This window comes from Protopterus annectens, chromosome 11.part0, assembly GCF_019279795.1.
Source record: "Protopterus annectens isolate FY-2018-M chromosome 11.part0, PAN1.0, whole genome shotgun sequence".
Classification (NCBI taxonomy): domain Eukaryota; kingdom Metazoa; phylum Chordata; order Ceratodontiformes; family Protopteridae; genus Protopterus; species Protopterus annectens.
Window position 1 is genome coordinate 692433916 of NC_056745.1, and position 18954 is coordinate 692452869.

Genomic DNA, 18954 nt, shown 5'->3' on the forward strand with positions numbered 1-18954 from the left:
AAATGGTTAGAAAATGTTTGTAGAACTTTTGAATTTCAATGTATTTGATATTGTTTTTGTAGACAGGATGGAAAAAGTAGCTATTGACTTTCTTAGATGTACGTTACAAAGAATGAAGATGGGACCCTGAGTACAGGGTTATATAGAAAACCATTTACTAGGAACTCTATATTAAGAGCTGATAGTTGCCATCCAAAACACACCATTTTGAATATACCTAAATGCCAGTTTCAGAGTTTGCACCGCATTTGTAGTGATAATGATGAATATCAAAAAGAAGTTAGACCAATGGGGAATAGATTTGTCCAGAGGGGCTATAGTAAAAATGTTATTAAAACTGAGGAATTAAGGGCATCCCGGTTAGAAAGAAAAATAGTACAGAGTAATAGACAAGAGTGGGGCAGAAGTAGGAGAACAAGCCCCATTTAGATTTATAACATCATATGGTACAAATACATATAAACTACGAGGTATAGTTAACAAGCATTGGCACATTATCAAAACTGACCAATTTTTTGAAGAACATCTTACAGATTATTGCAAGTTTGGATATAGGAGAGGTAAAAATCTAGGGGAGTCCCTTGCATGGTATAAAAGGATGAATAGTAAAAAACATAAACTTGATGCTGTTAAAAGATGTAACCCATGTGGGAACTGCATATATTGTAAAATTATTTTGAAAACCAAATCCTTCACTTCTGTTATTGAACCTAAACTGTATGATGTACAGTAGCTGATAACATGTAGGACAGAATGGATGGTCTATATGGCTATATGCCACTGTGGGGCCTTCTATGTGGGCCAGACGTCTAGGTCTTTCAAGAGTAGAGTAGCGGTCCATCTAAGTGATATTAAATGTCAATGTGTTCGTAGTGCCCTTTATGAACATAAGATAGAATTGGTTCATATTTTTGTATTTATAGGAATTGATACTATACATAAGGCGAATTTAATAGAAAATGATAAACACAGAGTGCTAGATAAAAAAGAAAGGTCATGGATTTTGAATTTAGGGGCTTTATATTAACCTGGTTTGAATGAATATCTTTAAAAATTCTTTATAAAATCCATAATGTGTCTTGTGAGTGTATAAAATGTATAAGAAGTGTATTGCTGCTTGGTGAATGTATTTTACTCACATCACTGTAATTTTAAATGACTGGTGTCTTTAAAAATGGATCTGTTCTTTTAATTTGGGGTATATATAGAAGGAACGGGCAATGTATGAGGTACTTTTCCACTGATGACACCTAAGGGGTGAAACCAGTTTGGAGTTGGTTACTCTCACTGTTTGTCGGCCAGTAAATGATATTTGGCAGAATTGCTACTAACGTTTGGATTTTGTTCTTTACTATTGTATGCTGGTGGTGCTGGAATGTTGTTTTGTGCTTAGTACATATTTTGGATTATTCCGGGCATGCCTTGAACTTCACGTGCACCAGCTTTACTTTTGTGATTATGTATATATATATATATATATATATATATATATATATATATATATATATATATATATATATATATATATGTATATGTATATATATAAGTATGGGTTCCATTTAAGTGATCAAACTTCGAATTTCATATGGCCGAAACCATATGATCAAAGTTTTAAAACTCCGAACACTTAAATGGAGATCTCCATACAGCACAGAACGGGAATATTCCCTTTTCCTCACTGTAGTGCGATTTCGGAGTTGGTATATATTAATAGCGGGGAGTGCAGGGGAGCTTGCCCCCCTTCATAAATGTGTTTTAATTTGTTTTTGCTTTTGGTTTTTTAAATGTTCAAAGTTAAAAAATTTAGATCATATGGTTCTGGCCATATGAGATTCGAAGTTTTGTTATTTCGATCGTTCAAAGTTGACGTATATATATATATATATATATATATATATATATATATATATATATATATATATATTAATTTGAAGGGGGAAGGTATGCTGCCTTGCAAAAATACTTTTATTTTGTAAGGATGTTTTAGGGCAATTGTAACCTCAGTTCAGTCTGTGGAAATTGAGTATTGCTTTTCTGATGTACCTTGAACTAGTCTTTCTTAGTGAAAACTGCACATCTTATTGGGTCAATAACAGATGGCATATCAACAAAGAGTTGCACTTGGTAAGTTTGCACCTATTTTGGAAGAATGTGCTAACTTTCAGACCAGGCTTTCCCCTGCATAGGATCTATCTATTTTGGAGAAGTCTATATCATTTCAGTGAAAAACTTATTTATCAAATAACTATTCATTGAACCCAAATTGTTGAAAACCTCTCTTCATCATACGGACGTTTCATCAAACTTTTTCACAGGGAAAAGAAACATCCATCCAAACTAGCGCCCATCACTAAATTCTAAAAATGTAAAACCCACCAACTGATGGGGCTTCACCCCCACACCCACCAATGTGGGGGGCTGCACCCCCTACACACCCTCTAACTAAATATACCAACTCCAAGATCTCACTGGGGAAAAGGGCAAATACCCAATGATGGCCAACCATTGCTTTTCCGTTTGAAAAAGTTCAATGAAATGGACACTCGATAAAGAGAAGTTTCAACAATTTGGGTTCGACAAATAGTTATTCGACAAATAGGTTTTTCGATCAAGTGATATACACTCATTTTGGAGATATGTCCCTATTTTCAGGCTTTTTCTAACTCCTTCACATCATTTTTCTAAGTCCACCTCATTACATGTGAATTTTGAAGCTGTCTAGTACACATAAAACATCAAAAAAAACCCAGCCTGTACTGCAATAAATGGAGTGAAGAAGCAGTAGTAGAATTCAGAGTCAAGAATCAAATGCCAAAAGACAAAAAACAATGTTTATTGCAAAGCTTTTGGGTCACAAACACCCTTCCTCAGTGCTACTATCATGAAAGTAAAAACTATAACATTTAAATAGGAGTTCTTAAAAAACACATGATTACACCCAGCCTGTCACAGAATAATAATGATCCCCCCACCACATATTACAATATACACATTGTAACAATGGATTTGTATATGTAAAAAACATTGAGAGACATATTATGTTTTTGTTACATTGGACGTTATGTCCCTATTTACAGTTATACCAAACAGATATGGAATAGATGCTATACGAGACTAAGTGTGGAAGTAGGCCTACAGGCCAGATACATAGAAATTGTACACTATTGGAATTAATACTAACTAAAAAACATTTTCTTGCTTGACAATGAATCTTACTTGCAGTTGGCAGGTGTGGCCATGGGTACTCCCATGGCCAACACTTATGCTAATTTAGTACTATATGAATGGGAAAAGAAATTCATTTATAGTAAACAAAATGCTTTAAATAGTAATGTTATATTTTGCCAAAGGTTTATAGATGACTGCTTTCTTGTTTGGAAAGGTACATTACAAGAGTTAAATACATACATTGCTTATCGTAACTCTACTACCAGCTTTCTACAGTTTTAAAATAGAGAGTTCAAATGGAAAGATAGTTTTCTTAGATGTAGAGGTAAGAAACATAGAAGGAAGAATAGAAACTAGGGTACATAAGAAAGATGTTCAAGTAAACTGCTATGTAAATACGCATAGTATACATGCACCTCATGTATTCACAGGGGTACTAAGAGTACAGTTACTAGACTAAGTAGACAATACAGAAGATGAGATTTTTAGACAACAGGCAGAAGACATGATGCAAGAATTTTATGAAAGTGGATATGATTTAGGAAAGGTGAAAAAGGTTTATGAGGAAGTCTGTGACCAAAGACATAATAGTATTAAACCCATATTTTTAGATAGTAATGTTAATGTACTATTAACTCAAAAGAACAAAAATGATAACATAAGGTATTTAACTACTTATAATATAAAAACTGCTGAAGTAAAGAAAATCATAGAAAGAAATTGAACAATTTTGATAGCAATGCCTGAGTTACAACAAATTTTTGGTGATAGACCACTTTTTGCTTACAGAAATCAAAATAATTTAAAGAAAAGGTTGTGCTACAAGGACTTTAAACAAACTGGCAGAATACAAAATGTCTTTAGTAAACCAGGTACTACAAAATGTCTAAACTGCAGTTGTTGTATGGATATTTATACAGAGAATAATATTTTAAACACCCCACAACTAATAAAGAATATATGTTTGATTGTTCAGCAAATTGTAATACTACTAATGTTGTTTACTTAGCTACTGGTACTTCCTGTTCATCATTCTATGTCGGAAAAACTATACGGAAATTAAGGGAACGTATAGTTGAGCATAAGTCTGATATTAGAAAAATATCAAAACTAATGCATTAAGTAAACACATTTCTGAAAAAGGTCAAGAACATCAATTTAAATTCAGAGTTATTAATGTATTATATGTTAATAACAGGGGTGGTAACATTAACAATATTGTTGAACTTAAAGAGTATGAATGGATAGTTAGGTTACAGGCAGATTCTTTACCTGGTTTAAATAATACTGTTAGCTTGAAGCCCATTTTAGTAAAAAAAAAACTGGCTGAAAATGTATAGTTTTATGTATATGTTTATATATATGTGTATGTTATGTGCATATATATTTATATACAAATTTTAAATGATTTTATATAACTTTTTTACATATACATATGCATTGTTACAAAGTGTATATTGTAATATGTGGTGGGGGGATCATTATTATTCTGGGATAGGCTGGCTGTAATCATGTGTTTTTTAAGAACTCCTATTTGAATGTATTTTTTACTTTCATGACAATAGCATTGAGGAAGGGTGTTTGTGTCCTGAAAGCTTTGCAATAAACATTGTTTTTTGTCTTTTGGCATTGGATTCTTGAGTCTGAATTCTAGTACACATAAAATCACAGCGTGTGACCAACATAAAGTGGCAACAACAATGCGCAGGAAGAGGACACACATCTTACATCTCCATTTTCAGATGCCCTTGAGTGGTTGAATTTTGTCACAGGATACCTTTAAGATTAGCTAAAGAATGGCATAGGAATAGATACATGAAGTCAACAAGAAACTGCCAACTAAGCAATCCATTTTCTGCATGCTGCAAATTATGGTGTCTACCACCTACAACCTTGAATGATGTCTTGTTTTCAGGAAAGAGATCTAAACAGGCACACACTAACAGATGTAGTGGGGGAATTTTTGACATCCTGAAGGTATGGTTCACAAACCAGAGTACATTAATGGGTATTATGCACTGTTCAGTGGGAAGGCTACCCAGATATTACTGCTGCGTGCCATGAAGCAGAACATATTGATATTGCTATAGGATGACTAATAGCTGGCCAACATGTGGCAGGTATGGCACTGGAAGAAAAGGCTGAATGCAGAGTACAACAGAATGTAGAAGAAGAGGTTGCAAAGAAAACATGACAAGAAGCATATGTTGTAGAATGGTGAAGCAAATCCTTCCTGTGGCATTTAGACAATGTGTCACAGATTTGTGCATATCATAACATGTATTAGATGTGAATGCACTATATTTTGAAATAGTATCCTTGACTTGCCCAACAGTACTGTGTAGCACGTAAAATACAATATATTGTTATGCCAAGAGTACATACGATTGTATCAAGAGTACCCTTACATTATCAGCTGGTTGTAAAGATGCCTCACTGTGGCCCAAATGGCTGGTTCCAGCATTAGATATACAGGCAGCATCACAGCAGTCTTGGAGAACTGCACCCACTCTGTGCCCAACATGGCTTGTTCTAGCATATGGCATCCAGGCAGCACCAAAGTAACCATGGAGAACTGCACTCCAGGATACTGTAAGTAACTGTGTCTGCTAGAAAGTGACCTTATTTATGGCATAATGGAGGTCTGTAATGCCTGCATAACCTGCTTGCATTGTACAATGAACATTCTGGCACCTAGCCATTGTTGTCTGGTATCCACATGGAGTTCCTCTGAGATCCATTAGTCTAATACAAAGGTGCACATATCTGATCTCTCAGTATCTTTCAGCAGTATTACAGTTATAATAAGACTCTTGCAGAGTGATACTAGTAGCAGATAATCTGGTACAGGTGCAAGTTTTATGTCATTATACCTTGATTCAACACACTTGATACTGATGCAGGCCATGCTCTCACCTGGCCTCCACCCTATATGCACTCCATATGGCACTAACAGTACAGGGTAGCTGGTGATTCATTTGGCAAAATCTGTACTCATGCTTCTACCTGTTTTAGAATGCTAAATTTCAGATCTGTATGCCAAAATAGTCACTGCAACAGACACTACCTATGATGTTGGTGATCCCCAGGTCCAGCTGCCTCACTTATTTGTGTTTACTCTCACCTTGATGGTGGTGTACTCTAGAATTTGTGTCTGTATTTCTGATAGAACAATGATGCTGTCAACATCACTGCTGCCAGCTTTCTCAAGTTCCAGTTGCAACTATTGCATTTTCCAGCAGTGGGGCAGTCCCCTCAAAGTTCAAAACAGCGATATCATGTGTTCTTCACTAGAAATATATAGGGGTCCCCAACAGTGACGCCACAAAAGGGATGGTGAAAACTGTACACTCTACCTTAGCTATGACAGCTATATATGTTAAACAAAGATTTCAAATTCAGAATAAATAAATACCATATAAAGCTCAATATTCAGTATGCAATTATACGTGCTACTCTTTTACATGTGTCCTTGAAGGTTGAGATAGAGTGTCATCTATGCAGCTGCAATTTGATGCTATTGCTTCAAAACTGTTAATGTTTTGCTGTGATTTAACCAAGATGGAATAAGGGTCAGGACCAAGAGCTTGATAAAGCATTAATACATTGATGGTGTGGCTTTTCTGTGCATTTGATCTGTGTTATAGCTGTTACATACCTACCTGGATGGATGTAAACTGTGCACTGCGGCAATAACAATTCTCATATGGGTTGACTAGCAAAAGATGTGTTATTAGCACCAGATCACACAATAAAGGAACCGGCATGACCACATGTGGGGTAGTGATAGCTATACAGCCTTGCACCTAATGAACCCTGTAGTTACCTGCAGTAATAAAGAAAACATCTACCTTATATCTATTTCTTGGTATGGTGCTGACCTATGACTTCCCACCAGAAGAAGTCATACTTTTCTCTTCCTTCTCTAGTGTGAGAGTTGGAATTTAAATAGGCTTCCCCACTAATGGCATTGCACATAAAATGAAAATCATGAAATGTTTCCTGGTTCCTCACAAATGGCAGGCTTGAACTGCTCATGATCATCTACTAACTGCATTAACATTAGCAGACCTCTGTGTTTCCAAAATATTCCCTAACCAGCCTATCTAGACAGGTGTAGGTTAGCATCTCAAGCAGCTTGCATGAGATACCCCATTTTCTCCTCAGTGAAGACATCAGTCCATTTTTGCATTCCCTGAGTAGCCTGCTGAGATCTGCAGTGAAATTAATCCATAATCAAAATGTATCACTCCTTTAAAGCAGGTTGCATGCATGCTACATATATATCAGCAATACCTGTCAGTTTTTATCACCATAATATCTTTTTGCCCAAGTCTGTGTGACACTGATCCTAGCTATGTCTTTGATCTATACAGGCAATTGCATTCTTGGCAGTATAATACACAGTTATCAGCACAAAAAATTGCATTAATAAGAGTTTTCAGTTTATATTGCAACAATAAAAGAAATTCTTCTGTGAGTGGTCAATCCTGGGAGAGGATGCTCAGTTCCTCTAAGCTGCTCATGGTTTGGCAACTTTGCCTGGGAGTTAAAGTGAATCTGTTGCATCTAAAGCCATGCAGTGTTAAAAGAATGAAAATAAGCAGCATTTTGCACCTCTGCGTATTATTTGTACTGCATTTCATAAGAATACCGTATTAATTGTTACATTTCTCACACTTTAGTACAGTTTCAAAACTGAACATTTTCCTCTGCTGTTGTAGTACTGAATTCCATTGCATCTACTAGTTTTACCTGACAGAAGTATCTAGATTGTGTGGTTTTCCAGCAATTGAGCTCTAAAACCAGCATTTTTACATTGAGGGTTTTCTGACTGTACTCTTGTCACAGACGTATGCTGCAGCAACCATATCTGAGTTGGGGGCTGCTGGTTGAAACCTTATTGTGTGTTTTTCTAATTGGTCTGTAGGCTCTGCTGTTGCAAAACTTGTTTTCCTAATTCTACATAAGCCCAGTGTTTGATCTAGGATGTCCTCAGCCAAGAGGAAGTTAGCAGTGCCCTGTATAGATGCAAACACTATCAAGTTAAAATTTCCATTAGATTAACCATCTCTGCAACCATTCCCCCTGTCCTTCTGATGCTCTACGAGTATCTGGGTTGTGCACAGAGCAGCACTACCTTGTTGGATAGCTGCAGTTCATACTGTGTATAGCACCAGTTATTTGTCTGTGTGCTATCATACCAGTCCAGTTAAATCTCCCCACTCTTCTCCATGGTTAAACCCATAGTAAGAAAAAGAGAAACCATGGATAAGCATTTTCCTGCTATCTCTGTGGCCAGCCTTGAGGACCTGGGCATCCTGAGGCAATGTATCAGCTGCCCAATGTATACTGGCAACCACTTAATACTGAAACAAACAAACATAGTATGTGAGAGATGTAGTTAGACTATGAAAATTGAGACATGACTCACATACTGATAAATCAAATGACAAACAGGTTTTCAGCAGATGCACGTCATTTCCCTGACTAAATAAGGTCTCAGCAAACAAGATCAAAAACTAAAAACCACTTTGAAAGACAATAAAAAATGGTAACGGCAGAAATTAGCACGACACTAATTTAATGAAACCAAAGTAAAATAAGTGCTTTCATTCAATGCAGTGACCAAACGTCATCAGACAAATTACAATGAAAATTGACGCAAATAAATAAACCATTTTTTAAGTCACATGTTCACTAGAAAACCACACCTCCTCAACATTAATCAATTACCTTGCAAGGCGCCAGTCTTACCCTAGTTTTTACATAGGGAAGACTGACTGGAGATTAAGGGAGCGAGTATACGAGCACATATATAGCATTCAGAAAGCCAAAGCCGAAAATGCCATGGCAAAACATGTTTCTACAAACCCTGGCCACTCCTTCTTGTTTAGGATTAGTGACCATGTTCAACCTGGGAAGAGAAGTGGCCTTATTTCTTTAAAATTAGAGCAGCATGAATTGTTTTGGCAAATAAGGTTGGACGCATGTACACAATCAGGCTTGAATGAAATGTGCCCTATTTTATGCATGCTAAAACAAAAGCTTGGAAAGATGAACGTTTTAGTATAAACATTTTATCTTGCTAGAAATGCATAAATAATTTTATGTTTTATTTTTCATTTTGTTGTTTACCTTTGCTAATTTTGTCAAAGACAAATGTGTTTTTAATTAGTTGATTAATGTTGAGGAGGTGTGGTTTTCCTAGTGAACAAGTGACTTAAAAACTGGTTTATTTATTTGTATGAGTTTTCATTGTAATTTGTCTGATGAAGTTTGGTCACTGCATTGAACAAAAGTGCTTATTTTACTTTGGTTTCATTAAATTAGTGTTGTGCAAATTCTTGCCATTGCCATTTTTTATTGTCGTTTAAATAAGGTTTCAGCACATAAACCCACATATGTGGAAGTACTCACAAGTAAATTACCAAAACCTCGGAGACCTATCATACATTGCCCTTAGAAACCACATGCAAATTAAACCAAGTCAACCCCAACTACTACACATAAAAATACACATCACAGTGTCTCCACAAGTAAGCCCATAAGGTGAAATACCACACATTCAAGCATCATGGTCATAGGGGACTCCATCCTGAGACACATGGACTCCCTCTTCACCAGGCTGGATAAAGATAATGTTACAGTCACTTGCCTGTCAGGGGCCAGTATTCACCAGATCATGCAGGCACTCGTGTCACTCAACTACAAGTACCAGTATGGCTCAATCATATTCCATGTGGGTGTGAATGACCTGAGGCTTACTTCCCTGGACTATATGAAGAGAGACATGATGACCCTCTTTGAATGTGTGTTGCAGGCTGGTATGAGCCTCACACTGAGTAGCATTCTCCCCTCACCAAAATTATATCAGAATACAAACAGAAAAGGTTTGACTTCAGTAACTGGGATTCAGTATTTGTCAGCCTGAGCAACATGTTCAACAGACCATGCTGCTTTGCAGAGATGGTCTGCACCTGTTGCTGCTAGGCTTTTGAATGCTGGCCAAGGTATTAGCCACCACTCATAGTGTCTTTTTGTATGCAGTGACAAACCAACAGACCTACCAATGTAACAAATTCTTCTAATGCCAAGCTGAAGATACTACTGCTCAATGTTATGAATCTTAACAAGAAACTGCACTCCCTGGAAGCTCTCCTCACCTTGAATGCTGATGTATGCGCAGTTATACAGACATGGTTTGAGGCTGTGGAAAGCACCCCAGCAGTGAAAGGCTACAATGTCTATCACTCATTCAGACCACGCTCAGAAAAGAAAAAAAATGAAAGGAGGAAGTGTTTCCATTTACATAAAAAACAAGAACATCTCTAGATTGGTCAAGCAGGATAACTCGCTTGAGCTACTTAATGTCCAACTGACCATAGGCAAAATTCCTCACCATATCATCACTAGCTACAGGTTTGCATACTTGAAGTTGCTAGAATAATTTATCATTCAGCCCAACACACTACTCATGGGTGATTTTAACTACCCCTCCATAAACTGGGAAACATATATGACCACTAACATGCAGGCTCAGAAATTCCTGGACTTTGTCAATTTAAATGCTCTGGAACAACTGGTCTGCACTCCCAGTAGGAGCTCAAATATCATTGACATAGTACTCACAAACCTGGGACCCCCCCCCAACAAAATGTCCTCATTGCTAAGTTCAGATTATAAATCAGTCTCCTTTGAAATAAATCTAACAGTGGTACCCCCATCAAACACTAAAACCCTAAAGAATTTTTCCGAGGTAAATTACCTTCTATTAAGTGATAGCATAGGTAATTTTACAGCTCCACCTAAATTTGAAAACATGAAGGCCTGTGCAGAAGTATACGCAAATGCCCAGTGCAACCACTTAAATGACTGCATAGAAATGACAGTACCTGAGTGAACTAAATCCAGGTCTAGCCAGAAAAACAAGCCTCCCTGGTGGACCCCTAGCATAAATAGTCTATACAACATAAGGAAGAAATTCCTGTCTAGAACTAAGTGTGAGGATGCACAACAGAGAAAAAAATCCCTCATTAGTCTCAACAGGCAAATTAGTGAACTAGTCAAGTCTTCAAAACCTAAATATGAAACTAAAATAGCCTCCAAAGCAAATGCTAACCACAAAACATTTTTAGTTATCTCCAAAATCTTAAAAGAAACAATCAACAATGTGCTGAGCTGGCTACTGACAGCACTACCTATACTCAACCAGCAGAAATAACAAACCAGATGGCTGATAAATTCAGCTGAACTTTCACCCACTCATCACCTCTTGTCACTCCCCAAAAAATAACCCCGACCATTCCTTTGCCTGTTGTCACAAAAGAACAGGTTGTCACTGCACTAAGTAAAGCTAGAAACATGGCATCAATAGGCCCTGACAGAGTACCAGGGTGCCTATTAAATATCTTGAAACATGACCTAGCAAACCCAATTGGATCACTGTTTAATCACAGTCTCCAGACAGGCTTTGTTCCAGTAGAGAGGAGGACAACAACAGTCATTCCTCTGCACAAGGTGTTGGGGGGGGGGGCATCAACTGCCCCGGGAAACTACTGATACACAAGTCTAACTAGCCTCATATGCAAGTTATGGAAAGAATATTCATGGACACGATTAGCAATGACATAGGAAATCTCCAGGCTCTAGACCCAGCCCAGTCTGGCTTCAGCAAGGACAGGGCTTGCCTGTTCAGCCCGGTGGGCTTCTTTGAGAAGGTCAACAAGGCCATGGATGAGGGCAAGACAGTACATTCCACCTACCTAGACCTGGCCAAGACATTTGACACAACCAAACTTGGGTATTATAGATAAACTCACAAAATCAGGCATAAACCTCTATTTCACCAGATGGATATCCAAATGGCACACTGATAGGACAGGTGTTGTTAGAGCAGGGGAATTCACATCCAGCAAGAGGCCAGGCACCAGTGGAGTACCACAGGGCTCAGTGTTGGGCCCTCTCTTGTTTGGGATATACTTCTCAGATGCCAAGGTAAATGTAGATGGCCTTTGACTGACCAAGTTTGCTAATGACTACAAGGTGGATACAATTATTGACTCCCCAAATGAAGTTGATAGCCTACAAATAGGTCTGGCACAGACTAATGAATGGTGTCAGAACCATAGCCTCAAACTAAATGTGAAGAAATGCATAATAATACCCTTTGGGAAATCAGAAAACACTGCAAATTACAGTATTGATAGCACCCCCATGTGAGTGGACCCTGTAGTGAGAGATCTGGGTACTCAGATATATTTATCTGAAGTTTGACCACCACAGGCAAAATCCATTACTACTTCTTTCAAAGCTATAGGTCCGCCTCTATGACCCAGGAAACCAATACCATGTATTTAAACTTATTGGAAACACTCACCATCCAACCCAATACCATATTCATGGGCGACTTTAATTACCCCCACTTTTAACTGGGAATCCTATATGGCACCAAATGTACAGGCACAGAGATTTCTGAATTTTGTAAACACAAACTCCCTGGACCAGACTGTCAGTATACCAATCGGGGGTGCAACTTTACTGGATCTGGTCCTCACTAATATGGGAAAGTGCTGCACACCCCCAGTGTAATGTTTTCTCTGGTAAGGTCAGACCACAAAATGGTCTCATTTGAAGTAAAAATAAAACCCGGACCCCCAGCTAATCCTGGAATATTCAGGAACTACTCTAAGGCTAACTTCTTGCTATGAAGTGATAACCTGACAAACTTTGAAGCTCCCATAAACCCTGAGAACTCTGCTGCCTATGCAAAACTGTTCATAGAAAACCTATACAAACATGTTAATAGCTGCATAGAAGCAGCTATACCAACCAGGAGGAAGTACAGAAATAACTCAAAAAGCAAGCCACCCTGGTGGAATTACAAAATCAATAAGCTGTATAACAGAAGGAAGAAAACCATTGCAAAAATTAGAATTTGCAGCATCCAGCAGGTTAAAAGCACTCTCATCAAACTAAACAAAAAACTCAAAGGAAAAAAGTCTATCAAAGTCAGATTTGAAGTAAATTTGGCCTCCCAGGCCAAGGACAACCACAAGGCATTCTTTAGCCATGTCCACAACCTCAAAGGCAATACACACTTGTGTGCAGAGTTCATTGTAAATGGAGCCACCTATATAAAGCCAGAACATATAGGAAACCTACTGGCTGACAAATTCAGCTGCAGCTTTACCCCTCTCTCCATTCAACCTTCCCCTCAGGAAATGCCATCAGATATAACGGTATGCATGCATTTGATCGGCTGGTGGATGGTCAATCAGGTACTGTCAAAAGCAGTGCGGCAAAATCTCAAAAAAGCGATTGCAAGAGTTGCGAATCGCAAAATATTGCCCCCTTTTTGACCCACGGTAGTGCTCATTTAGGTGGTAGAGTGGTCGGAAATGTCAAATTCAGTGTTGTTTACGACATTTCAATCATTCGGCATTACGTGATTCGCACATAAAAGTCGGTGTTATACCCGATCGAGCAATGTGCACCCGATCAAATGAATGTAAACAAATATAACTCCACTTGCTGTCACTATGGAACAGGTCCTTAATGCTCTCTCTAAGGCCAAGAACACTGCATCAGTGGGCCCAGATAATATCACAGGATAGCTTTTAAATAGCATGAAACATGACCTATCAGACCTTCTGTAGTTGCTATTTAACTGTAGCCTCCAAACAGGTTTCATGCCTCATGAATGAAGAACAGCAGCATTCAGCCCTCTGCACAAAGGTGGGCCATCTACAGGCCCTGGTAACTACAGACCCACAGGTTTCACTAGTCTTATATGTAAAGCCATTCAAAGAATTACAATGAAAATATTCAATAATGATATACATACCTCTCAACTGTCCAGATTTATGCAGAATGTCCATAATTTTGTTTCATATTTTTGGTCTGTTCATCATACAATTTGTGTTTTTCTGGTAAATCACTGGGATGATCTGAGGACTGACGTCACTAAATAATGACATACATTTGAATTTCAGAATTCAAATCCTTCAGAAAATGTGTGTTATAATAAGTCCTGTTACTCTAGCAACTTTCTGAGTTTATAAGATCAATATTTAATATATGTCCCTATTTTTGGGCCTTTGTCCCCCCATTTTGTCAGGCTTTGTCCAGATTTCCTGAAACAAAATGTTGAGAGGTATGATGATATAGTAAACCTCCAGACACTGGACCCAAACCAATTTGGTTTCATCAAGGGCAGGTCATGCCTACTCAATCTGGTGGACTTCTTTGGTCACCAAAGCAATGGATGAGGGCAAAATGGTTCACAGTGCCTACCTTGACCTTGTCAAGGCATTTGACACAATACCCCACTCGAGCATTGTTGATAAACTCAAGAGGTTAGGTACAAATTTGTATTCCACCCGGTGGATAGACAACAGGCTCACAGACAGGACTCAGGAAGTTAACATTGGGGAGTCCACTTTTAAAAAGAGGCCAGTCACAAGTGGAGTACCTCAGGGATCAATCCTTGGACAGCTCCTTTTTGGCATTTACTTCTCTGAAGTCAAGGCCAATGTCAATGATCTCTGGCTGACTAAATTTTCAGCTGATTGCGAATCAGGAACTGTCATGGAATCCCACACAGACACAAAGGTTCTCCAGGAAGGGCTGACACAGACAAAGAACTGGCATCAGAGCCATGGACTAAAATTAAATGCCAAGAAATTCTTCAGGAAGTCATCTCCCTGGTAACTATTTTATTGACAACACACCCCTTAGAGTTGACCCAGTATTCAGGGACTTGAGGACACACATAGACAATAATCTAGCCTTTGACCATCACAGTATTGAGGAAATCATTCTATGTTGCGCAGCTTATAAACAAAAGTATGGCATCTAGGTTTAAGGAAGTCATTGTTCCACTGTATTCGGCATTCATCAGACCTATCATTGAGTACAGTGCTCCCTTTGGTATGTACCTAACCAGGCATATCCAACAAATGGAACATCCACAGAGGATTATCAGTAAAAGAATACAGGGAATAAGTAAAATGTCATATGCAGACCGCCTGAAGGCCTTATCCCTGTATTCTGTCTCCTACAGGTTGTTGATGGGAGAGCTATACCTGGCATACATGGCATTGTCACACCTTACTCTGATGGACCTCCTGCTTATCAGCAAAACAAACAGCACCAGAATTACCCATGCTAAAGACACTTAAACCTTTCCTGTGATATAAATAGGACCTACTGGAAAGACAGATATGTAACCCAGAGACTACCCTGTCTCTGGAACAGGCTCCCCATCCATATCAAGCAGAGTTCCTCCCCAACCGAATTCAAGTGTAACTTGGACAATTGGATGGGGAATAGGAAATTCATCCCTGGCATGGCAATTATGTCTCTAATGTACACAGGCAATCTGTAAATGGTTCATCTCCCAGGTTCCTGCTTGTAAATATTTTATCTCACATGCCCCTGCTTACATTTATGAAGGGTACCAGAACTTGTCAAAGATTTGGGATGCATGGCTAGGCTTAAAAAGGCCCTTGTGGTTGTTAGCCTAGTAAACACCTATGAACCTACAAACCTATGTATCCACAGTGGTGAAGAAACCCTTCTGTGTTTTTCAGCTTAAAAGTAAGGACATAGTATCCAGATCTAAGGATGTCATAGTACCACTGTACTCAGCCCTCATCAGACCAGTCATCAAGCACAATGCACCCTTTGGCATGTACCTTGCCAGCCACCTGCAACAGCTGGAGCATCCGCAGAGGTTTCTCACCAAAAAAATGCAGGGTATAACCAACATGTCATAAGTGGACCAATTAAAAGCCCTATCACTGTATTCAGATTCCTACCAGTTACTGAGGGTTGATCTGTGCTGACCTACAAGGAAGTCTCTGACCCAGCCCTGATGGAAATGTTACATATTCACAAAACTAACTGCACGAGGGTAACCCTTACCAAAGATCTAAACCCAGTCTCTGACATGAATAGATCATGCTGGGGAGACAGATATGTGTCCCTCCTCTAGAATAGGCTTCCTATTCACATGAAGCAGAGCTCTTCCCTGACCATCTTCAAGTGCAATCTAGACCGATGGATAGGAAATTGTAAGTTCACTACTGGGATGGTGTCCATATCCCTTAGGGACATTGACAGTCTGTAAAAATAGTCAAAACCCCACTTGGGTAAAACTGGATAGGCTTGTAAAGGCACTTGAGCCATCAGCCTTGTAATCTCCTATGAACCTATGAACCTATCAGTACTGCAAGGGACTGTGTAGACCTGAGACCTACAATACAGTGGCAGAATATGTGCTCCACTCTTCTATGTGTGATTTATACTTGTTAAATGTTTGATTCTGCTCTAACTGTGCTCTTTGTGGCACAGTTTATTTGTGTTGTTGGCAGTATTGCATTACCTGTTAGTGGTAATACAGTTGCAGCTTGTTGTCTGGAGTACTGCACTGCCTATTGATGGTCCTGCAGCTACATCATGTTGATGGTTGTACTGCTGCAGCCTAATGTTTGCAGAGCTGTATTGCCTGTTGATGGTAGTATTGTCAGAACTTGTTTGTGGATCTGCTACAGCCTTCTGATGTTGGTACTGTTGCAGCGTGGTGTTGATGGTACTGCTGTAGCCTGTTGACAGTGCTGCAATTAATGATATTGCTGGCACTGCTACAACCTGGTGTTCATGGTACTGCTGTAGCCTGTTGTTGACAATGCTGCATCATCTGTTGCTGTTGGTATTGTTACAGACTGGTGTGGTAAGATTGCTGCAGCTAGGTTTTGGCTACACTACTGGAGCTCAGTGTTGGCAATGCGTCATTACCTTTTGATGCTGGTACTGTTGCAGTCCCTTGTTGGTTGTATTGCTGCAGCCTGGGGTTGGACGTATTGCGCAGCCTGCTGCTGGTGTTTCTGCTACAGCCTGCTGTTATAGACCCATAAAATAAGCTTTGTTTGCCTTTTCCCAAATAATTTAGTGCATGTTATCTGTTTGCCTTGAAGGGGCATCTCCAGGTGAACATGAAAGCTGCTAGTGAAAACCATCAGTATTTTTCAGTATGAAGGTAGGCCATTACCCATTTATCAAATGATGGTCCACTGGTGGGCATTGGCTTTCTTAAAGTCCTATTCCCTGTGCTCATGTGTCAGGAAATGACTGTGAACAGGGAGGACTATTGGCTTCCCTGGTCTAATGCTGTCTATCTTCGCAGTCCTGTGATCAGTTGCTTTTCAGGTCCTGATTCAGCTTTTCTGTAGTAAAACACAGAGCCACCAGCAGCTAGTGGAGTTAAATTGCATTTTTGTGAAAAAATGGACTTCTTAAATTCCTCTCTTTTTTACTAGTTGTTTATCTTGGTGGAGGGGGTAACTATCTTATCAATTATTTATCTAGAATATTGTAGTTCTGAGTGTGTTGTCCATGGGTTTATTATAATTCCACCAAGCTGTGATTGTCCACTGTTAACCTGTGCAACACATATTTTTGTTTAAAAAAATGTCCACAAATTTCTTTTGATGGTCCGAAGCACTTTTGTCCTAACATATGCTACATCTTCTTCATATAAAGTATGTAGCCTGTAGTCTATAGACTTTCCAGCACTTACTTTGTTGGAAGACCTGTATGGGAATTTTTAAACCTATTGATGCTACTTTATCCAGATTAACCCAGCTATCACCTAGTTTTTCTTTCCTGAATTCTTGGTCAGGAGGGATTAGGTGAAGGAGGAAGAAAAAAAATGAACTCAAAGGGCATTCACACTTTAAAATTCCATGTTATTGACAAAGTGATGAATGTCCCACAAAACAGTCAGTCTCAATGCCAGATTGGAAAAGAAGGAGGTGAAATGGTAGATCAAGCTAATGGCCCACACAGGGCAAGGACTAAATGGCTCAAGGTCAATCAAATGTGTACTAGAGCTCAAATAAAACCACTAGAACTACTGACCCATAGATGACCAGGAACCACTGTAACCCCATGGCTCAGCAACTAGCTTTTTCCTCACTTTTCTTCCTGTATAGCAAGATCTGAATACCCAATAAAAGTGGTTGTACTGGTTATAAGATGCTCATTTTTACAAAGTTTTAGTGTTAAAAATGTATATAGGGCATGCAAGTTCACAAGGAAAAAGCAGCAAATTTATGAGAATGCAACCACTGCACATTATCTCTTTATTCTTAATTGATTTTTGTTTTAATCTGTATCTTACATAAGAATTGTTATAAATCAATACCATTCAGAAGCAATTTACAAAAGTGGGTGTAAGAATAAAATTTGGTGCATGGTACATTGTCTCAGTATAAGGTCTTCTTGTATACGTTTTCTAGGTCATACTTCAGAATAATAGTGCAATCATACCTCTCAATTTCTTAGCAGAATAAATCTGGTGAAAGCCTAAAATAATGAGGGAACAAGGCCCCAAAACTAGGTTCAGATTTTGACTATTGCTCTTAAAAACTTCAGAAGTTGCTATAATAACAGGATTTGTGGAAGCATACATTTTTGAAGGATGTGAAGTCTGAAACTCAAATGTATGTCATTAAGTGACTTCAATCCTCACTGATTTGACAGAAAACCACACATTTTATGAGGAACAGACCGAAAACATGAGGCAAAAATCTGGACATTTGAGAGGTAAGAGTGCAGTTGCAGATTTTTGGGAGAATGCCACAACCATATTTTTAAACCAAATTAAATGGCAGGCCATTTGTGTCTCAATATATAAATGGAGAGTTGTATCTGACCAGTTAGGTTCCAAGCATGAATACAGGCTGACTGGGGCAAAAAGAACTTAGTATGGACCAATCAGAA